Below are 14,298 nucleotides of genomic sequence, written 5' to 3'. Positions count from 1 at the left end.
ATGAGGTAAATGTTATGTTATGCATAAGGAGTGTGTGACAACAAATTTTATGAGACCACCTATGAAACGCAGCAGGCAAAAAGCAGCAGCTTAGCATATAAGAATCAAGTAAGTCAATAACGATCCAGGTAGCAGGAAAGAAGTGCGCAACTCAATCATTTTATTATAATACGGAGAAAACCGTATACGCTCATAACAATTTTACGGCACAGTGCAGCTGAAATACAAAGATCATTTATAAATAAATTAGTTTAGTACTAGAAATATCTATTTCAGGTCCTCGAGATACGACGATTTTTTTTAGAAAACAATTTTACGATACATGGAACAGAAGATAGTTAACAGACACAGTTCACTGCTAATGCATGGTTTAAGCAATTTTAGATATGCCTAGAAAATTGTTTAGAGAGCTGGATCAGACGACACTGAAACTACTGTATCGATTTAATTATACTATTTGTCATGAAAAACTAAGGTGATAATAATTTATGTTAAGCTCATCATATCATACGTCATTAACACTGTGTCTTCAAATCTCTTCACTCCATAAAAGGCTTTTGTGTTTTCCTCTAACCAGTATCCTTACCATCCTACCTTATCCAGTAGAGAAGTGAATTTTACGAGCTGGTTGCATGATTGATACATACAGGCTATACGAATGGATAGTCGTGACACATTGGTTGTCGACGGGCTATGCTTATTCTCCACAAATTGCGAGTTCAATTAAGATTTGTTATGTGCAATTGCACGACAGGGAACACCAAGCTTCCCAATTACCCTAATGGTAGTTTGAACACGAACTGTTCATCACGTAAACGAAGCCACATTGACTATGTCTTCAAACTAACGACGTAATAGAGAGAAAATAAAAGAGCTGAACTTGCGAAAAGAGTAACTGTTGTAAAAAGAAAAGAATAACAAGATTTCGAACAAAGTGTAAACCTAAAGTGCCTTGGAAGCACAAACTACGAACAAGAGACACGCTTTTCGTCAGGCCTTGTAGTCACAGAGACTAAATATTTCTTTGTAAATAATTTTTAGACATGATATGTATACTAAATGTTAACTGTACTTTGTAGTAATAATGCAGTCAGTAATAAATGGACACGTATGTGCTGCTGCGTGTGAACCGACTATAGACAAGTAATTAATGGACACGTATCAAAGTGGTGCGTGTGAACCTTAACATGACGACCAAATAAATGTTAACACGAATTAATAATAACGTGTGAACTGAAAAGGTGATAACTCCAAGGACACGTGTGAAATACTGCGTGTGAAGTAATGTTATAAGTACTTGTACCACGAAACCACGATGTAGAAAGCCAAAGAGTGAAAGTGAATAAGTGTTGTACTTACCACAAACGGTACTGTACGCCTTTCCACGGACACATTCTTCGAAACAGCTGCGGGAGTCGCCGCATCTGGCTGCTTCCGTAATCCAGAGTCGATGAAAAACTGTGTAAAAACTCACACCACGGCTAGTAGACACCTAACGCTCTGTTTCTCGCAGAATACTGCTGCTAGCGTTGTGGAACTGTCAAGTTATTATCACGTGATTGTGACCAACGGACGTAACACTGTGTACGCTGAGCGCTCAACAATCAATTTCTCTTTGCACAACGAGCGCGGATGCCAAATGTGTTTGAAATGCATTCAAAATAAAATATGATAAAGCAATGAATTAAGCACTCATGTACCTTGTGAAATTATAAAGACACTAATCGGAAGAGTCTTAAGCTCGATTTTGACAATAGCTACCGAATTTACTGACCAGGCCGAGTAATGACGAAAACGTGTCGAACCAAATAAAACCAGGAAAATAGATAAATATGAGAACTAAGCATTCCTAAGAGAATGAGACCTTATGTACATAAACAATTGTTATCCTTACCTAACCCAATTTTCTTTTAGACTAAGTTATTAGTAGGTAAGCACATTCTAATACAGATTTTTTTTCTGTATTTTTCATGTACGAAAACATAAATGGAAGCACGGACAAGTGTCAAGTGAAATAGAGACCGCCACCATACGGCTCAACATGTTGCAGAACCAGTCTTCCAGTTCCTGACCCACGACGTATTTCCAACACAACATCACACCCCGACAACTACTCCAACTTCCACAGTGAAAGTGATGCCCTACTTTTCCTCCACTGTGAAAGTGTAATCAATTTCCCCTCTCAAGTGCAGTGCTATCATTTATACCCGAAGTTCTACCACTCCCAGTGCAACTCATACCTACCCAAGTGTAGTGAAACATTTTTTTTTGCAGGTCATAAAAGCCACAAATAAGTAAAGTGCTACGTATTTACTGCAAGAAATCTTCGACGAAACAACGACAAAAATATTCCTGTAGTATGTCACTGTAAAACAAGAATGTCAATTTTTTGTAACATTTTTTCCACGAGTGCACACAGCACCCAGACTTCCTGCGAAGTCAAGTAATTTATTCCTTTGTTGTTTTTTTATATTTATTATGCCATGTATAATGTATCTATGTATGTGTCTCTTTATCTTAATTTCATTATCTTTTACCGAGAAATTAACATTTGTTATCCTTGTACAATACATTAGAAAGGGCACAGTTCAATTGTCATGTAGTTACCCTATGGACAAATTACTATCAATTTCAGTCGTACGAATATACTTACCTGATACTCTGTATGTTAACCACTTTGCTTGATGTAATGTGTAAAATCTATTGTAAAGAATTTTTGCAAGTAATACTAACTTGTTTCACGAAAGCAATAATATCAAGACTACGCGTGAGTCTCGATGATCCTGACGGAGTCATCGCTCCTCACGCGGGAAGCAATGTGATATTATTGGATTTCAGCCATTTTGCATATGAGAAAAGGACAGCCATCGAGCTGTAGTTTGTAATGATACTAAGCATGACAACGCGAGAGTAAAGAAACGAAATCTGTTTATAACTTGCGCCTATACCAAGACGCGCGGCCAGCGTTTAAAACGTACTTTTAAACACTATGACTCGCTGGGCGCAGATATTTAAAATCATTGCCGCAGCGCTTGATAGCAAGAAGCTGCGAAACAGAAGAAAGAACAATTTATCATTTGTTAGGAAAATTCTAGAGTCTTTATAGTTAGTTGTACTTCTGGTCGCCGATATGTTAACATGTACTTCATTACCTTTGATGTTTGGTTGCCGACTTGTTAAGACGTGTTGTGTAGCACCGCTACAAGTTATATTTCTTTTGGTGTGAAAAACCACGTTATCACCAAGAAAACAAAAACGCTTTTATAAACTTTGTGACGATAAAAAAAATACTTACGCGCACGCCAGGACATTTAATTTTTACAAAATATCACACATACAGAAGCAGCGATTGTTGGACTGCTCCATGTATGAGAAAAACATAAAAATGTAAGTTTTGTATTCATTGTAAATTTGGTAATGTTTATAGTTTAACGCCTTTCTTCTTTAAAAATATACTTTTCCTCCACTGTACAGAAAATCTATGCTTATTCTTTTCTTTAAATTAACCACAAATAATGTTTATGTTTAAATGAACTTTGTTACTGGTTCGCTCTTTATCGCGGTGTGTCGATTGTATTTGGGAGACCATTAACGTGTTCAATCTACGATCTGACAACTTTTTTTACAAAATTTCACTGTTTTGCATTCATTTCCAATTTTTTTTTATTATTCGAATAGGTCCCTTAGGTAATTTCATTGAAGAGTCTGATTGCGTGAAAGCAATCCGGGTTAAGAGGTCATTTGAGAAACTATTTTCACGCAATCAATCCGTACGTCTCCTAAACACAATCGAAAACCGACGCATCATCGATCATTCATTAATTTTTCTCTTTTTCCAAGTCGTACCAAGAAACGGCCAAGGAGAACTGCCGTGAGTACGCAATCTAGTGTTAAAAGGTTGCATTCTTTATCTTGTCGGCAAACATTGCCATGAATTATCAACATCAATGTTATATTTGGTTAAATGTTAAAAGCAAAAAAAAAAAACCTTTTATCGCTAGAAAGGGATACAGTAAACCTGCAATGGTGCATCGGAATCTAACACTGCTGTCCCAGGAAAGGCTCAAAGCACGAACTATTAGAAGAGTTACTCCTCTTGTAAATAAGTCAACATTTTGCTTTTCTATTCAATATCGATGCAATTTCTGTGTTTCATCGTTGATTTGAAGGGTCAACGGATACAGTAAATCTGCAATGGTGCGTCGGAATCTAATACTGCCGTCCCGGGAAAGGCTCAAAGCACGAACTATTAGATCAGTTACTCCTCTGGCAATTAAGTCGACATTTTGTATTTTGTGTTCAATATCGATGCAATTTCTGTGTTTCATTGTTGATTTGAAGTCCAAGGGATACAGTAAACCAACAATGGTGCATCGGCACCTAATACTGCTGTCCCACGAAAGGCTTAAAGTATGAACTATTAGAAGAGTTACTCCTCTTGTAAATAAGTCGACATTTTGATAATTTTATTCAATATCGATGCAATTTCTGTGTTTCATCGTTGATTTGAAGGTCCAAGGGATACAGTAAACCTGCAATGGTGCATCGGAATCTAATACTGCTGCCCCAGGAAAGGCTCAAAGCACGAACTATTAGAAGAGTTAATCCTCCTGTAAATAAGTCAACATTTTGCCTTTTGTATTCAATACCGATCCAATTTCTGTGTTTCATCGTTGATTTGAAGGTCCAAGGGATACAGTAAACCTGCAATGGTGCATCCGAATCTAATACTGCTGTCCCAGGAATGGCTCAAAGCACGAACTATTAGAAGAGTTACTCCTCATGTAAATAACTCGACATTTTGCCTTTTGTATTCAATATCGATGCAATATCTGTGTTTCATCGTTGATTTGAAGGTCCAAGGGATACAGTAAACCAGCAATGGTGCGTCGGAATCTAATACTGCTGTCCCGGGAAAGGCTCAAACCACGAACTATTAGAAGAGTTACTCCTCTGGTAAATAATTCGACATTTTGTATTTTGTATTCAATATCGATGCAATTTCTGTGTTTCATCGTTGATTTGAAGGTCCAAGGAATACAGTAAACCTGCAATGGTGCAGCGGAATCTAATACTGCTGTCCCAGGAAAGGCTAAAACCACGAACTATTAGAAGAGTTACTCCTCTTGTAAATAAGTCGACATTTGGCATTTTGTATTCAATATCGATGCAATTTCAGTGTTTCATCGTTGATTTGAAGGTCCAAGCGATACAGTAAACCTGCAATGGTGCATCGGAATCTAATACTGCTGTTCCAGGAAAGGCTCAAATCACGAACTATTAGAAGAGTTACTCCTCTTGTAAATAAGTCGACATTTTGCCTTTTGTATTCAATATCGATGCAATTTCTGTGTTTCATCGTTGATTTGAAGGTCCAAGGGATACAGTAAACCTGCAATGGTGCGTCGGAATCTAATACTGCTGTCCCGGGAAAGGCTCAAACCACGAACTATTAGAAGAGTTACTCCTCTGGTAAATAATTCGACATTTTGTATTTTGTATTCAATATCGATGCAATTTCTGTGTTTCATCGTTGATTTGAAGGTCCAAGGAATACAGTAAACCTGCAATGGTGCAGCGGAATCTAATACTGCTGTCCCAGGAAAGGCTAAAACCACGAACTATTAGAAGAGATACTCCTCTTGTAAATAAGTCGACATTTGGCATTTTGTATTCAATATCGATGCAATTTCAGTGTTTCATCGTTGATTTGAAGGTCCAAGCGATACAGTAAACCTGCAATGGTGCATCGGAATCTAATACTGCTGTTCCAGGAAAGGCTCAAATCACGAACTATTAGAAGAGTTACTCCTCTTGTAAATAAGTCGACATTTTGCCTTTTGTATTCAATATCGATGCAATTTCTGTGTTTCATCGTTGATTTCAAGGTCCAAGGGATACAGTAAACCTGAAATGGTGCATCGGAATCTAATACTGCTGTCCCAGGAAAGGCTCGAAGCACGAACTATTAGAAGAGTTACTCTTCTTGTAAGTAAGTCGACATTTTGCCTTTTGTATTCAATATCGATGCAATTTCAGTGTGTCATCGTTGATTTGAAGATCCAAGGGATACAGTAAACCTGCAATGCTGCATCGGAATCTAATACTGCTGTCCCAGGAAAGGCTCAAATCACGAACTATTAGAAGAGTTACTCCTCTTGTAAATAAGTCGACTTTTTGCCTTTTGTATTCAATATCGATGCAATTTCTGTGTTTCATCGTTGATTTGAACGTCCAAGGGATACAGTAAACCTGCAATGGTGCATCGGAATCTAATACTGCAGTCCCAGGAAAGGCTCAAAGCACGAACTATTAGAAGAGTTACTCCTCTTGTAAATAAGTCGACATTTGGCATTTTGTATTCAATATCGAAGCTATTTCAGTGTTTCATCGTTGATTTGAAGGTCCATGGGATACAGTAAACCTGCAATGGTGCATCGGAATCTAATACTACTGTCCCAGGAAAGGCTCAAATCACGAACTGTTAGAAGAGTTACTCCTCTTGTAAATAAGTCGACATTATGCCTTTTGTATTCAATATCGATGCAATTTCTGTGTTTCATCGTTGATTTGAAGCTCCAAGGGATACAGTAAACCTGCAATGGTGCATCGGAATGTAATAGTGCTGTCCCAGGAAAGGCACAAAGCACGAACTATTAAAGAGTAACTCCTCTTGTCAATAAGTCGACATTTTGCTTTTGTATTCAATATCGATGCAATTTCTGTGTTTCATCGTTGATGTGAAGGTCCAAGGGATACAGTAAACCTGCAATGGTGCATCGGAATCTAATACTGCTGTCCCAGGAACGGCTCAAAGCACGAACTATTAGAAGAGTTACTCTTCTTGTAAATAAATCGACATTTTGCCTTTTGTATTTAATATCGATGCAATTTCTGTGTTTCATCGTTGATTTGAAGGTGCAAGGGATACAGTAAACTTGCAATGGTGCGTCGGAATCTAATACTGCTGTCCCAGGAAAGGCTCATAGCGCGAACTATTAGAAGAGTTACTCCTCTCGTAAATAAGTCGACATTTTGCCTATTGTATTCAAAATCGATGCAATTTCTGTGTTTCATCGTTGATTTTAAGGTCCAAGGGATACAGTAAGTCTGCAATGGTGCATCGGACACTAATACTGTTGTCCCAGGAACGGCTCAAAGCACAAACTATTAGAAGAGTTACTCCTCTTGTAAATAAGTCGACATTTGGCAATTTGTATTCAATATCGATGCAATTTCAGCGTTTTATCGTTGATTTGAAGGTCCAAGGGATACAATAAACCTGCAATGGTGCATCGGGATCTAATATTACTGTCCCAGGAAAGACTCAAAGCACGAACTATTAGAAGAGTTACTCCTCTTGTAAATAGGTCGACATTTTGCCTTTTGTGTTCAATATCGATCCAATTTCTGTGTTTCATCGTTGATTTGAAGGTCCAAGGGATACAGTAAACCTCCAATGGTGCATCGGAATATGATACTGCTGTCCCAGGAAAGGCTCAAAGCACGAACTATTAGAAGAGTTACTCCTCATGTAAATAACTCGACATTTTGCCTTTTGTATTCAATATCGATGCAATTTCTGTGTTTCATCGTTGATTTGAAGGTCCAAGGGATACAGTAAACCTGCAATGGTGCATCGGAATCTAATACTACTGTCCCAGGAAAGGCTCAAATCACGAACTATTAGAAGAGTTACTCCTCTCGTAAATAAGTCAAAATTTTGCCTTTTGTTTTCAATATCGATCCAATTTCCTTGTTTCATCGTTGATTTGAAGGTCCAAGGGATACAGTTAACCTGCAATGGTGCATCGGAATCTAATACTGCTGTACCAGGAAAGGCTTGAAAAATAAACTATTAGAAGAGTTATTCCTCTTGTAAATAAGTCGACATTTTGATATTTTTATTCAATATTGATGCAATTTCTGTGTTTCATCGTTGATTTGAACGTCCAAGGGATACAGTAAACCTGCAATGGTGCATCGGAATCTAATACTACTGTCCCAGGAAAGGCTCAAAGCACGAACTGTTAGAAGAGTTACTCCTCTTGTAAATATGTCGACATTTCGCATTTTGTATTCAATATCGATGCAATTTCTGTGTTTCATCGTTGATTTGAAGGTCCAAGGGATACAGTAAACCTGCAATGGTGCATCGGAATCTAATACTACTGTCCCAGGAAAGGCTCTAATCACGAACTATTAGAAGAGTTACTCCTCTTGTAAAAAAGGAGACATTTCGCATTTGTATTCAATATCGATGCAATTTCTCTGTTTCATCGTTAATTTGAAGGTCCAAGGAATACAGTAAACCTTCAATGGTGCATCGGAATCTAATACTGCTGTCCCTGGAAAGGCTTAAAACATGAACTATTAGAAGAGTTACTCCTCTTGTAAGTAAGTCGACATTTTGATATTTTTATTCAATATCGATGCAATTTCCGTGTTTCACCGTTGACTTGAAGGTCCAAGGGATACAGTAAAACTGCAATGGTGCATCGGAATCTAGTACTGCTGTCCCACGAAAGGCTCAAACCACGAACTATTAGAAGAGTTACACCTCTTGTAAATAAGTCAATATTTTGCCTTTTGTATTCAATATCGGTGCAATACCAGTGTTTCATCGTTGATTTGAAGGTCCAAGGGATACAGTAAACCTGCAATGGTGCATCGGAATCTAATACTGCTGTCCCAGGAAAGGCTCAAAGCACGAACTATTAGAAGAGTTACTCCTCTTGTAAATATGTCAACAGTTTGCTTTTGTATATAATATCGATCCAATTTCTGTGTTTCATCGTTGATTTGAAGGTCCAAGGGATAGAGTAAACCTGCAATGATGCATCGGAATGTAATACTGCTGTCCCAGGAAAGGCTCAAAGCACGAACTATTAGAAGAGTTACTCCTCATGTAAATAACTCGACATTTTGCCTTTTGTATTCAATATCGATGCAATTTCTGTGTTTCATCGTTGATTTCAAGGTCCAAGGGATACAGTAAACCAGCAATGGTGCATCGGAATCTAATACTGCTGTCCCAGGAAGGGCTAAAAGCACGAACTATTGGAAGAGTTACTCCTCTTGTAAATAAGTCGACATTTGGCATTTTGTATTCAATATCGATGCAATTTCAGTGTTTCATCGTTGATTTGAAGGTCCAAGGGATACAGTAAACCTGCAATGGTGCATCGGAATCTAATACTGCTGTCCCAGGAAAGGCTCAAATCACGAACTATTAGAAGAGTTACTCCTCTTGTAACTAAGTCGACATTTTGTCTTTCGTATTCAATATCGATGCAATTTCTGTGTTTCATCGTTGATTTGAACGGCCAAGGGATACAGTAAACCTGCAATGGTGCATCGGAATCTAATACTGCTGTCCCAGGAAAGGCTCAAATCACGAACTATTAGAAGAGTTACTCCTCTTGTAAATAAGTCGACATTTGGCATTTTGTATTCAATATCGAAGCAATTTCAGTGTTTCATCGTTGATTTGAAGGTCCATGGGATACAGTAAACCTGCAATGGTGCATCGGAATCTAATACTACTGTCCCAGGAAAGGCTCAAATCACGAACTGTTAGAAGAGTTACTCCTCTTGTAAATAAGTCGACATTATGCCTTTTGTATTCAATATCGATGCAATTTCTGTGTTTCATCGTTGATTTGAAGGTCCAAGGGATACAGTAAACCTGCAAAGGTGCATCGGAATCTAATACTGGTGTCTCAGGAGAGGCTCAAAGCACGAACTATTAGAAGAGTTACTCCTCTTGTAAATAAGTCGACATTTAGCCTTTTGTATTCAATATCGATGCAATTTCTGTGTTTCATCGTTGATTTGAAGGTCCAAGGGATACAGTAAACCAGCAATGGTGCATCGGAATCTAATACTGCTGTCCCAGGAATGGTTCAAATCACGAACTATTAGAAGAGTTACTCCTCTTGTAAATAAGTCGACATTTTGATGTTTGTATTCAATATCGATGCAATTTCTGTGTTTCATCGTTGATTTGAAGGTGCAAGGGATACAGTAAACCTGCAATTGTGCATCGGAATCTAATACTACTGTCCCAGGAAAGGCTCAAATCACGAACTATTAGAAGAGTTACTCCTCTTGTAAATAAGACGACATTTTGCCTTTTCTATTCAATATCGATGCAATTTCTGTGTTTCATCGTTGATTAGAAGGTCCAAGGGATACAGTAAACCTGCAATGGTGCATCGGAATCTAATACTGCTGTCCCACGAAAGGCTCAAAGCACGAACTATTAGAAGAGTTACTCCTCTTGTAAATAAGTCGACATTTTGCCTTTTGTATTCAATATCGATGCAATTTCTGTGTGTCATCGTTGATTTGAAGATCCAAGGGATACAGTAAACCTGCAATGCTGCATCGGAATCTAATACTGCTGTCCCAGGAAAGGCTCAAATCACGAACTATTAGAAGAGTTACTCCTCTTGTAAATAAGTCGACTTTTTGCCTTTTGTATTCAATATCGATGCAATTTCTGTGTTTCATCGTTGATTTGAACGTCCAAGGGATACAGTAAACCTGCAATGGTGCATCGGAATCTAATACTGCTGTCCCAGGAAAGGCTCAAAGCACGAACTATTAGAAGAGTTACTCCTCTTGTAAATAAGTCGACATTTGGCAATTTGTATTCAATATCGAAGCTATTTCAGTGTTTCATCGTTGATTTGAAGGTCCATGGGATACAGTAAACCTGCAATGGTGCATCGGAATCTAATACTACTGTCCCAGGAAAGGCTCAAATCACGAACTGTTAGAAGAGTTACTCCTCTTGTAAATAAGTCGACATTATGCCTTTTGTATTCAATATCGATGCAATTTCTGTGTTTCATCGTTGATTTGAAGCTCCAAGGGATACAGTAAACCTGCAATGGTGCATCGGAATGTAATACTGCTGTCCCAGGAAAGGCACAAAGCACGAACTATTAAAGAGTAACTCCTCTTGTCAATAAGTCGACATTTTGCTTTTGTATTCAATATCGATGCAATTTCTGTGTTTCATCGTTGATGTGAAGGTCCAAGGGATACAGTAAACCTGCAATGGTGCATCGGAATCTAATACTGCTGTCCCAGGAACGGCTCAAAGCACGAACTGTTAGAAGAGTTACTCTTCTTGTAAATAAATCGACATTTTGCATTTTGTATTTAATATCGATGCAATTTCTGTGTTTCATCGTTGATTTGAAGGTGCAAGGGATACAGTAAACCTGCAATGGTGCATCGGAATCTAATACTGCTGTCTCAGGAAAGGCTCAAAGCACGAACTATTAGAAGAGTTACTCCTCATGTAAATAACTCGACATTTTGCCTTTTGTATTCAATATCGATGCAATATCTGTGTTTCATCGTTGATTTGAAGGTCCAAGGGATACAGTAAACCTGCAATGGTGCGTCGGAATCTAATACTGCTGTCCCAGGAAAGGCTCATAGCGCGAACTATTAGAAGAGTTACTCCTCTCGTAAATAAGTCGACATTTTGCCTTTTGTATTCAAAATCGATGAAATTTCTGTGTTTCATCGTTGATTTTAAGGTCCAAGGGATACAGTAAGTCTGCAATGGTGCATCGGACACTAATACTGTTGTCCCAGGAACGGCTCAAAGCACAAACTATTAGAAGAGTTACTCCTCTGGTAAATAAGTCGACATTTGGCAATTTGTATTCAATATCGATGCAATTTCAGTGTTTTATCGTTGATTTGAAGGTCCAAGGGATACAGTAAACCTGCAATGGTGCATCGGGATCTAATATTACTGTCCCAGGAAAGGCTCAAAGCACGAACTATTAGAAGAGTTACTCCTCTTGTAAATAGGTCGACATTTTGCCTTTTGTGTCAATATCGATCCAATTTCTGTGTGTCATCGTTGATTTGAAGATCCAAGGGATACAGTAAACCTGCAATGCTGCATCGGAATCTAATACTGCTGTCCCAGGAAAGGCTCAAATCACGAACTATTAGAAGAGTTACTCCTCTTGTAAATAAGTCGACTTTTTGCCTTTTGTATTCAATATCGATGCAATTTCTGTGTTTCATCGTTGATTTGAACGTCCAAGGGATACAGTAAACCTGCAATGGTGCATCGGAATCTAATACTGCTGTCCCAGGAAAGGCTCAAAGCACGAACTATTAGAAGAGTTACTCCTCTTGTAAATAAGTCGACATTTGGCATTTTGTATTCAATATCGAAGCTATTTCAGTGTTTCATCGTTGATTTGAAGGTCCATGGGATACAGTAAACCTGCAATGGTGCATCGGAATCTAATACTACTGTCCCAGGAAAGGCTCAAATCACGAACTGTTAGAAGAGTTACTCCTCTTGTAAATAAGTCGACATTATGCCTTTTGTATTCAATATCGATGCAATTTCTGTGTTTCATCGTTGATTTGAAGCTCCAAGGGATACAGTAAACCTGCAATGGTGCATCGGAATGTAATACTGCTGTCCCAGGAAAGGCACAAAGCACGAACTATTAAAGAGTAACTCCTCTTGTCAATAAGTCGACATTTTGCTTTTGTATTCAATATCGATGCAATTTCTGTGTTTCATCGTTGATGTGAAGGTCCAAGGGATACAGTAAACCTGCAATGGTGCATCGGAATCTAATACTGCTGTCCCAGGAACGGCTCAAAGCACGAACTGTTAGAAGAGTTACTCTTCTTGTAAATAAATCGACATTTTGCCTTTTGTATATAATATCGATGCAATTTCTGTGTTTCATCGTTGATTTGAAGGTGCAAGGGATACAGTAAACCTGCAATGGTGCATCGGAATCTAATACTGCTGTCTCAGGAAAGGCTCAAAGCACGAACTATTAGAAGAGTTACTCCTCATGTAAATAACTCGACATTTTGCCTTTTGTATTCAATATCGATGCAATATCTGTGTTTCATCGTTGATTTGAAGGTCCAAGGGATACAGTAAACCTGCAATGGTGCGTCGGAATCTAATACTGCTGTCCCAGGAAAGGCTCATAGCGCGAACTATTAGAAGAGTTACTCCTCTCGTAAATAAGTCGACATTTTGCCTTTTGTATTCAAAATCGATGCAATTTCTGTGTTTCATCGTTGATTTTAAGGTCCAAGGGATACAGTAAGTCTGCAATGGTGCATCGGACACTAATACTGTTGTCCCAGGAACGGCTCAAAGCACAAACTATTAGAAGAGTTACTCCTCTGGTAAATAAGTCGACATTTGGCAATTTGTATTCAATATCGATGCAATTTCAGTGTTTTATCGTTGATTTGAAGGTCCAAGGGATACAGTAAACCTGCAATGGTGCATCGGGATCTAATATTACTGTCCCAGGAAAGGCTCAAAGCACGAACTATTAGAAGAGTTACTCCTCTTGTAAATAGGTCGACATTTTGCCTTTTGTGTCAATATCGATCCAATTTCTGTGTTTCATCGTTGATTTGAAGGTCCAAGGGATACAGTAAACCTCCAATGGTGCATCGGAATATGATACTGCTGTCCCAGGAAAGGCTCAAAGCACGAACTATTAGAAGAGTTACTCCTCATGTAAATAACTCGACATTTTGCCTTTTGTATTCAATATCGATGCAATTTCTGTGTTTCATCGTTGATTTGAAGGTCCAAGGGATACAGTAAACCTGCAATGGTGCATCGGAATATAATACTACTGTCCCAGGAAAGGCTCAAATCACGAACTATTAGAAGAGTTACTCCTCTCGTAAATAAGTCAAAATTTTGCCTTTTGTTTTCAATATCGATCCAATTTCCTTGTTTCATCGTTGATTTGAAGGTCCAAGGGATACAGTTAACCTGCAATGGTGCATCGGAATCTAATACTGCTGTCCCAGGAAAGGCTTGAAAAATGAACTATTAGAAGAGTTATTCCTCTTGTAAATAAGTCGTTATTTTGATATTTTTATTCAATATTGATGCAATTTCTGTGTTTCATCGTTTATTTGAACGTCCAAGGGATACAGTAAACCTGCAATGGTGCATCGGAATCTAATACTACTGTCCCAGGAAAGGCTCAAAGCACGAACTGTTAGAAGAGTTACTCCTCTTGTAAATATGTCGACATTTCGCATTTTGAATTCAATATCGATGCAATTTCTGTGTTTCATCGTTGATTTGAAGGTCCAAGGGATACAGTAAACCTGCAATGGTGCATCGGAATCTAATACTACTTTCCCAGGAAAGGCTCTAATCACGAACTATTAGAAGAGTTACTCCTCTTGTAAAAAAGGAGACATTTCGCATTTGTACTCAATATCGATGCAATTTCTCTGTTTCATCGTTGA

Source organism: Schistocerca cancellata, chromosome 1, assembly GCF_023864275.1.
Source record: "Schistocerca cancellata isolate TAMUIC-IGC-003103 chromosome 1, iqSchCanc2.1, whole genome shotgun sequence".
Classification (NCBI taxonomy): Eukaryota; Metazoa; Arthropoda; class Insecta; order Orthoptera; family Acrididae; genus Schistocerca; species Schistocerca cancellata.
Note: the sequence above shows the minus strand (reverse complement) of the source record.